Source organism: Falco rusticolus, chromosome 19 (assembly GCF_015220075.1).
Source record: "Falco rusticolus isolate bFalRus1 chromosome 19, bFalRus1.pri, whole genome shotgun sequence".
Lineage (NCBI taxonomy): Eukaryota > Metazoa > Chordata > Aves > Falconiformes > Falconidae > Falco > Falco rusticolus.
This window is the reverse complement of record NC_051205.1, coordinates 5,489,760-5,497,280: the sequence shown is the minus strand read 5'-3', so window position 1 is coordinate 5,497,280 and position 7,521 is coordinate 5,489,760. Positions and strand designations below refer to the sequence as shown.

At 72.4% G+C, this 7,521-nt stretch overlaps 3 long non-coding RNA genes across 3 annotated transcripts; all 3 read right to left on the bottom strand.

The window, feature by feature from the left end:
- Window positions 1-1,853: 1,853 nt before the first annotated feature.
- On the bottom strand, window positions 1,854-2,732 carry LOC119159187. Its single transcript, XR_005108043.1, has 3 exons — window positions 2,709-2,732; window positions 2,351-2,434; window positions 1,854-1,903 (listed from the first exon to the last, which is right to left on the bottom strand). It is a non-coding gene; the product is annotated as an uncharacterized LOC119159187 (long non-coding RNA).
- Window positions 2,733-4,264: 1,532 nt separating this feature from the next.
- On the bottom strand, window positions 4,265-4,731 carry LOC119159189. The gene is made up of 3 exons (XR_005108045.1): window positions 4,699-4,731; window positions 4,572-4,621; window positions 4,265-4,318 (listed from the first exon to the last, which is right to left on the bottom strand). It is a non-coding gene; the product is annotated as an uncharacterized LOC119159189 (long non-coding RNA).
- Window positions 4,732-5,874: 1,143 nt separating this feature from the next.
- LOC119159188 lies at window positions 5,875-7,265 on the bottom strand. Its single transcript, XR_005108044.1, has 3 exons — window positions 7,137-7,265; window positions 6,211-6,319; window positions 5,875-5,913 (listed from the first exon to the last, which is right to left on the bottom strand). It is a non-coding gene; the product is annotated as an uncharacterized LOC119159188 (long non-coding RNA).
- Between the last annotated feature and the right edge of the window lie 256 nt (window positions 7,266-7,521).

Below are 7,521 nucleotides of genomic sequence, written 5' to 3'. Positions count from 1 at the left end.
CCCCCACACCCCCCGCACTCACCCCCATGCCCCCCTTGCCCCCAAATCCCCCATGCTCCCCCTTGCCCCCAGGTCAATCACACCACGGCCCCCGCACCCCCCGCCCCCCCCCAACCCCCCCGCCCCCCCACCTTGCAGGCCTCGTCCAGCTCGTGCTTGCGCAGGGCAGGCGGGGGCCCTGCAGGGGCAGGTGTGGAACTGGGCGGCGGAACAGGGCAGGCGCCCCCCCCCCCCCGCCGCTGGTAGCACTTCACCTGTGGGCACGGACTCAGAGCACACGCGTGTGCAACACCCCGCGCGTGCAGCGCCCCGAGCACCCACCCCGGCAGGCGCAGCACCCCGCAGGGGAACACGGCCCCCCTCCCTCCGGCACCTCTTGCACGCGCACCCCTCGCACGTGACCCTTGCACGCGCACCCCTTGCACGCACACCCATTGCATGCGTGACCTTTGCATGTGCGCTGCTTGGCGCCCCTTGCACGCACGCCTCTTGTTTTGTGCGCATCCCCGTTTTGCGCGCACCCTTCTCATGCACCCCTTGCACACGCACCCCTTGCACACGCACCCCTTGCACGTGACCCTCACCCATGCACCCTTGCACATGTGCTGCCTGCAGTACCCTCTGCACGCAATCCCTGCACATGCACCCCTCGCACACACACCCCTTGCACGTGCACCCCTTGCACACAATCCTCACATGCACTCCTTGCACATGCACCCCTTGCACGCCCACCCCCTTGCACACGCACACCCCCCTTGCACACGCACACCCCCCTTGCACACGCACACCCCCTTGCACGCACACACCTTGCACACACGCACACCCCCCTTGCACACGCACACCCCCTTGCACACGCACATCCCCTTGCACGCACACCACCTTGCACATGCACATCCCCTTGCACGCACACACCTTGCACACACGCACACCCCCTTGCACACGCACACCCCCCTTGCACACATACACCCCCTTGCACACATACACCCCCCTTGCACACGCACACCCCCTTGCACACGCACACCCCCTTGCACACGCACACCCCCCTTGCACACGCACACCCCCTTGCACGCACACACCTTGCACACACGCACACCCCCTTGCACACGCACACCCCCTTGCACACGCGCCCCTCGTGCCCCGCTCACCATCACATCCCCCTTGAGCAGCAGCGCGGGCTCCAGGGTGACGCAGAGGCTCTGGGGGCCGGGGGTGCTGCTGTGGGGGGAGGGGGGGTGAGGCGGGGGGTGCCGCGACCCCCGCCCGGCACAGGGGGGGGACACACTCACTAGACCCCGAGGTGTAGACGAGCTGCATGGCCTGGTAGATCTTCAGAAGGGCTGGCAGCCTGCGGGGGGAGCGGACTCGTGGGGGGGCTGCAGGGAGGAGGGGGGCTGGGGGGGGGGGGCAGCGGTCCGGAGGCAGGGGGTCTGGAGGGGCTGAGGGGGAAGTCTGGGGGTCCCTGGTGGGACGGGGGGTGGGGGTGGGGCTAGAGGGGGTCCCGGAGGACCCTGGGGGGCGTTCCAGGCGGGGTTCTCAGGGTGACCCTGTGAGGGGGTCTGGGGGGGAGGGAGGTTGCAGGGGGGTCCTGGGGGACCATGTGGAGAGGGGGGGTTCTTGGGTGGCCCTTGGCAGGGGGTTCCCGGGGGTGCTGGTGGGGCCCTTGGGGTGGTTTTTTTTTGGGGGGGGGGGGGCGGGGGGAGCACGGGGTCCCAGGAAGGTCCCTGGGGGCTCTGGGGAGGGGGTTTCCGGGGGAAGGTGTTGCCCGGGGGGGTCCGGGGGTGCCCACTGACCGGCGTGGGGGGGCAGGCGGGCAGGGGGGGCAGCAGCACGTGGTGCAGGAAGAGGGGGCTGCTTGTTCATCCGGATGCTCCCCGAGAGCAGCCCGCTGAAGTACTCGATGTACCTGCGGGGGGGTCAGCGCGCCCAGCGCCCAGCGCCCCCACCAGCGCCCAGCGCCCATCCGCACCCATCCAGCACCCACCCAGCGTCCCAGCACCCATCTGCACCCATCCAGCACCCACCAGTGCCCACCCAGCGCCAGCACCCACCCAGCGCCAGCAACCATCTGCACCCATCCAGCACCCAGCACCCACCCACAGCCATCCAGCGCCCACCAGCACGCCACCAGCACCCATCCAGCACCCACCCAATGCCCAGCACCCACCCGCACACATCCAGCACCCCACCCGGCAGCGCCCAGACACAGCACCCAGCACCCACCCGCGCCCACCCAGCACCCACTCGCACCCTGCACCACCTGCCAGCCCCATTCCCTGAAGCCCCCCCATGACCTGCTCCCCCCCCCCCCCCCCCAAGCCCCCTGCCCCCCCCCGCCCCCCCCAGCCCCCACCTCCTCTGGGACGGCTGCAGCGCGGCCGCCACCTTCTCCTCGCAGAACTTGCGCATGGTGAGGGTGCCCAGCGCCTGGTCAGCGCTGGGGGGGGTGTCAGGGACCCCTGCCCAGCCCCCACCCTGGCCCCCCAGTGCCAAAACCAGCCCGCACCCAACACCTCCTGCCCCCAGCCCCCCCTTCCACCCCCCGTACTCTCTCCACACCCCCACTGCGACTCCTCAGCCCCCCCTCTGCCCCCAAGGTCCCCCATAACCCCCCCAACCCCCCCATACCGCCCTCTGCCCCCGTGGCCCTCCTCATCCTCATGCTCCCATTCATCCTGCCCCCAGCACCCCGTTGCCCCCCAGCCCCATACCTGGCCGACACCTTGCTGTAGTGCCTGTAGGCTGCCACGATGACGGCCCGTCTTGCCCTTACTGCCCTGGGGGGGCCAGGGCTGTCAGGGCCCCCACCAACCCCAGCATGCCCATCGCCCCTCAGGCTCGGCCCCTGAGCCCCAGCCCCTCCCAGTACCTCCCAGTATCCCTGTGCCCCCCAGCACCCAGTGCCCCCCGATTCTCCTGCCCCCGAGCACCTCCACTCTCCCCAGCCCCCCCAGCTTCTCCCCAGCCCCCCCAGGACCCCTGAAGCCCCCCAGTTCCCTCCTATGAGCCCCCCATAGCCCCCAGTTCCCTCCATGATCCACTATAACCCACCTTGGACCCCCATAGCCCCCCATAGGCCCCAGTTTCCCCCATGGGCCCCCAAAGGCCCCCTATGACCCCCCATAGCCCCCCCCCGGGCCCCCAGTTTCCCTCACAGCCCCTTATAGCCCCCCCATAGCCCCCAGTTCCCCCCAGGGCCCCCTGTGGGCCCCCAGTTCTCCTCACAGCCCCTTATAGCCCCCCCCCCAGTCCCTTAGCCTACCATGGCACCCCAGCTCCCCTGCAGCCCCCCACCCCCCACCTTGCAGTGCAGCACGCGACTGCTGGGGGTGCTCCCGCAGCCACCCCTCCATGGCCTTGCAGATGGAGCAGAGCTTGTCCAGGGGGGGGGCGTGCAGGTCCGGCCACCCGAAATCCTGCACCTGGGGGGCAGTGTCCGTGCCAGGGACCCCCAGCATCCCCCGGCACCCCCAGAACCTTCCCCTCAACTTGGGGTTGAGGCGGATGATGTCCGGCGCTTCTCCGACAGGTTGAAGATCTGTGGGGTGGGGGCGCAGGGGGGAGGGGTGTCATGCACCCCCACGGTGCCCACGGGGGAAACTGAGGCACAGCCCCAGTTCTGCCAGACCCCCCCAGAGCGCCCGGGGGGATGCTGGCCCCACCCCACAGCTGGCACCTCCCTGTCCCGTCCCTGGGGACACCAGAGTCCTGTCCCCATCTTGACCCCATGGACTGAGTGTCCTGTCCCCCTCCTGCCCCTGGGGACCCTGGTGTCCTGTCCCCATGGACCCCGATGTCCCGCCCTCGGAGACCCCAATGTCCTGTCCCCATGGACCTCCAACATGCTGCCCTTGGAGACCCCGGTGTCCTGTCCCCGGCCTTGTCCCCATCCTGTCCCCAAGGACCCTGGTGCCCTCTCCCTGTCCTGTCCCTAGGGACCCTGGTGTCCTGTCCCCAAGCATCCCGGTGCCCTGTACCCCCTGTCCTGTCCCCAAGCACCCCAGTGCCCTGTCCCGTCCTGTCCCCAAGGACCCCAGCACCCTGTCCCCATCCTGCCCTTGTGGACCACGGTGTCCTGCCCTTGGGGACGCCGGTGGCCCAGCACGTGTCACGCACCGCTGTACTGGTGTCGGTGGCGCGAGGCCAGCATGTGGGCCACGTCGCGCGGTGCGCGCGGTGCCGCGGCTCGTCCAGCGCGGGCGGGGAAGCGGAGGCAGATGTGCGCTCGGTCACGTAGGGTCAGGTCGAAATCGAACTGGCGCTGACTACCTGCTCCAGGCTGACGCTCCTGGGGGCACCCGCGCGCGGCGTGACGGCGACCCTGGGGTGAGGGCACCCCCGGGTACAGCACCCCCCCATGGCACAGCACCATGCAGGATGATACCCCCCACCCGGGGGAGTGGCAACCCCCCGGGTACAGCACCCCCCACGTACAGCACCCCCCCCGAGGTGAGGGCACCCCCATGGCACAGCACCCATGCCGGATGACAGCACCCACCTGGGGTGAGGGGGCCCCCCCGGGCATGGCACCCACCAGAGCACCCCTCCCCCCAGCACCCCCCGGCCCCCCGTACCTGGGTAGGGTGTTCCGCTGCCGGGCGCTTCCGAGGGACTTGGTGGAGCCCTGGGGGGGGCAGAGGGGGGGTCACGGGGGTTCGTGTCCTACGGGGGGTCACGGGGGGGGGGGGGCAGGGGACCCACCAGGTGCTCACTGCGTCGCGCGGGGGGCCGTGTTCCTCCTATGGGGGGGGCAGAGCGGGCTGTGGGGGGAGTGTGGGGAGCCGCTCCCCCATGTGGGGCACGGGGCCCTGCCTCAGTTTCCCCCCATTGCCCCGGGGGGGTAGCGGGGGGGGGGCGTGTCGGGACCGACCCCCAGCACTTACCAGCTCGGGGGGGGCAGAGCCTGGCACGGTGAGTCACCTGTGGGGAGCGAAGGGGGGTCCACCCCAGCCCCCCTCCCCCCTGCAAGGGACCCCCAGGGCTGGGACCTGCCCCATAGAGGGACCCGAGGGGGACCCCCAGCCCCACGGAGGGACACACCCTCAGACCCCCGCAGGACCCCCTCCCTCCCCGCCGCCTCTGCGCCCCCCCCCCCCCCGCCCACCCCCCCGGCCCCCCCCCCCCGCCGTGTTGCTCTTGGCCCGGGGCCCCCGGCCAGGACAGAGGCTGCGATTGACACGGCCGGGGTGGGGGGCCGGGCCGGGGGGGGCCGGGGCTAAATATAGCACTGGCGGCAACAGGGGGCCTTTCACCGGCACCGGCCTTCAGCCCCACCAAGCTGGGGACTCCCCCTCCCCAAAATCTTCCTTGTGAGATTCCCCCCCACCCCCCTGCCCCCAAATCCTCCTTGCTCCCCCAGCCAGGGGGGAAACTGAGGCCCGGGGGGGTGGGGGCGTGTAAATATGGGGAACCCCGGCATTCCAGGGCCCCCACCCTCACCCCCATCCTGGGGTGGGCAGAAGCACCCTGCCCATCCTCCCAGTATGGTCCCATGGGGACCCTGGGCCTTTACTGGGGGGGGGCACACATGCTGTGTCCTGACCACGGTGCCCTGCCCAGGTGGACACTGACCCTGCCCCCTCCCCCCCGCCCCGGGTCCACACCCGCCCCCCCCATGTCCGTGACCCCTCGTGTCCGGACCCGCCCCCCACCCGCCGTTGTCAGCTGCAGCCCGGGCTGCCTGCCAAGGCCAGCGTTTGCACAACAGTGGGGGGGGGCCACAAGGGGGGCCGAGATGAGGACGATGTGATCCCCCCCCAACCCAGAGCATCCCGCTATGGGGGGACACACTGGGGGGCACCCCCAGCCCTGGGGACCAGGACGGGACAGTGAGGGGACTGCTGTCCACCCCCAGGGCCACCCCCCTGTGCCTCCCTACCTTCGCCTCACATCTCTTGTGGCTGGGACCTTTGCACACTGCGGGGGGGTACAAAGGGACATCAGGACCCCCTGGGCCAAGCCACGTCAGGCCACCCGCATCCCCCCCCCTATACCCCCCATCCCCGCCTTCCCAGCACCCCAAACGCAGCACCCCTCACTCCAGTACACCCCAGCACCCCTCACTCCAGTACCCCCCCAACATCCCCCACCCCAGTACCCCCCCAGCATCCCCCGCCCAGCACCCCCCACCCCAGTAGCCCCCCACTCCAGCACCCCCCAGCTCCCCCCGTGTGGGGCCGGGGGGGACCCAGGGTGTCCCGTGGGGGGGGTCACCTCTGCAGACGAGGCCCTGGGGGCCGAGGGGCTCTCGGCAGGCGGTGCACGCCCCCCCCCGCCGGAACGCCTTCTCGCGGAAGCTGTGGGGTGCGGGGGGCTGCCGGGGCTGGGGGACACACACACGCGTGGGAGTGGGCACGGGGCTGCAGAGACCCCGTGCCCCCCTTCCCTTCCCGTGTCCCGGAGGGAAACTGAGGGACTGAGCGACCCCCGCGGGGGGGGGGGGCTCAGCCGGTGGGGGCCGTGGGTAGCCACAGGGTGGGCTGCTCCGTGCCTGGCTGTCCCCCGGGCCCCCCCATGTCCCGTCCCCCCCCCCATGTGTGTGTCCCGTGCCTGCCCTGGGATGCCGTGTCTCCCCCCTTGTGTGCCCCCAGTGTCCCACCATGTCAGTTCTCGCGTCCCTCCATGCCCCCCCCCCCCCGGGACGCCGTGTCCCCCCCGTGCCCCCGCCCGGGACGCCGTGTCCCGCCGCAGGAAGCGGGGCCGGGACCAGCCCAGGAAACGGGACCGCGGGGGCGGCCCGACCCCCCCGGGACGACCCGGCCAGTTCCCACGGGGGGGGGGGGGGCGTGGGAGAGTGGGAATGGGGGGGGGGCAGCGGGGGCGGGGAGGGCAGCGGGGAGGCGTGGGAAAAAAGGGAAAGTGGGGAAAGGGCGGGGGGACAGCGGGGGGAGGGCGTGGGAAGGCAGATGGGGGGGTTCAGCACCGCCCCCCCCCGCACCCGAGCACCCCCTCGGCCGGGCCGCGGCCAAAACGCGCCACGCGTGGGGAGGGGGCGGCTGCGCGACCCGGCGGGGGGAGCCCCGGGGCCAAACCCCGCGGGTAGCACCGGGGGGGGGGGGGGTCCCGCCGCATCCCCCACCCCCGGGACCCCCGCACGCCTCGGGACCCCCCTCCCGGAGACCCCCGCCCCCCCTCCCTACCGTGTCGGTGCCGTCGCGGCGGCCGAGCGCCCCAGCAGCGTCCCGACGGCGCCGGGGGGCTTCTTGTGGGGGCCGGGGGGGTCTGGGGGGGCCGGGGGGTCGGGAGCGGCTCCGGGAGCGGCGCCGGGACCGACGGGCGGCCCGAGGATGGGCCGGGCCCGCCCCGGCTTCCGCGCACACCAGAGCCGCTTCCCGTGGCCGGGGGGGCCGGGGGGGGGGCGGGGGGGGCCGGCGCGGGGGGGGCAGCGGCACACGGGGAGAGCCGCCCGCGCCGCCACGCGCCTGGCACGGCTGCCTCAGTTTCCACTTGGAAAACACCCCCAAAAATCACCCTCCCCCCCCCATCCCCCCCCATACCTTCATGGTGCTGGGACCCCCCCGCGGC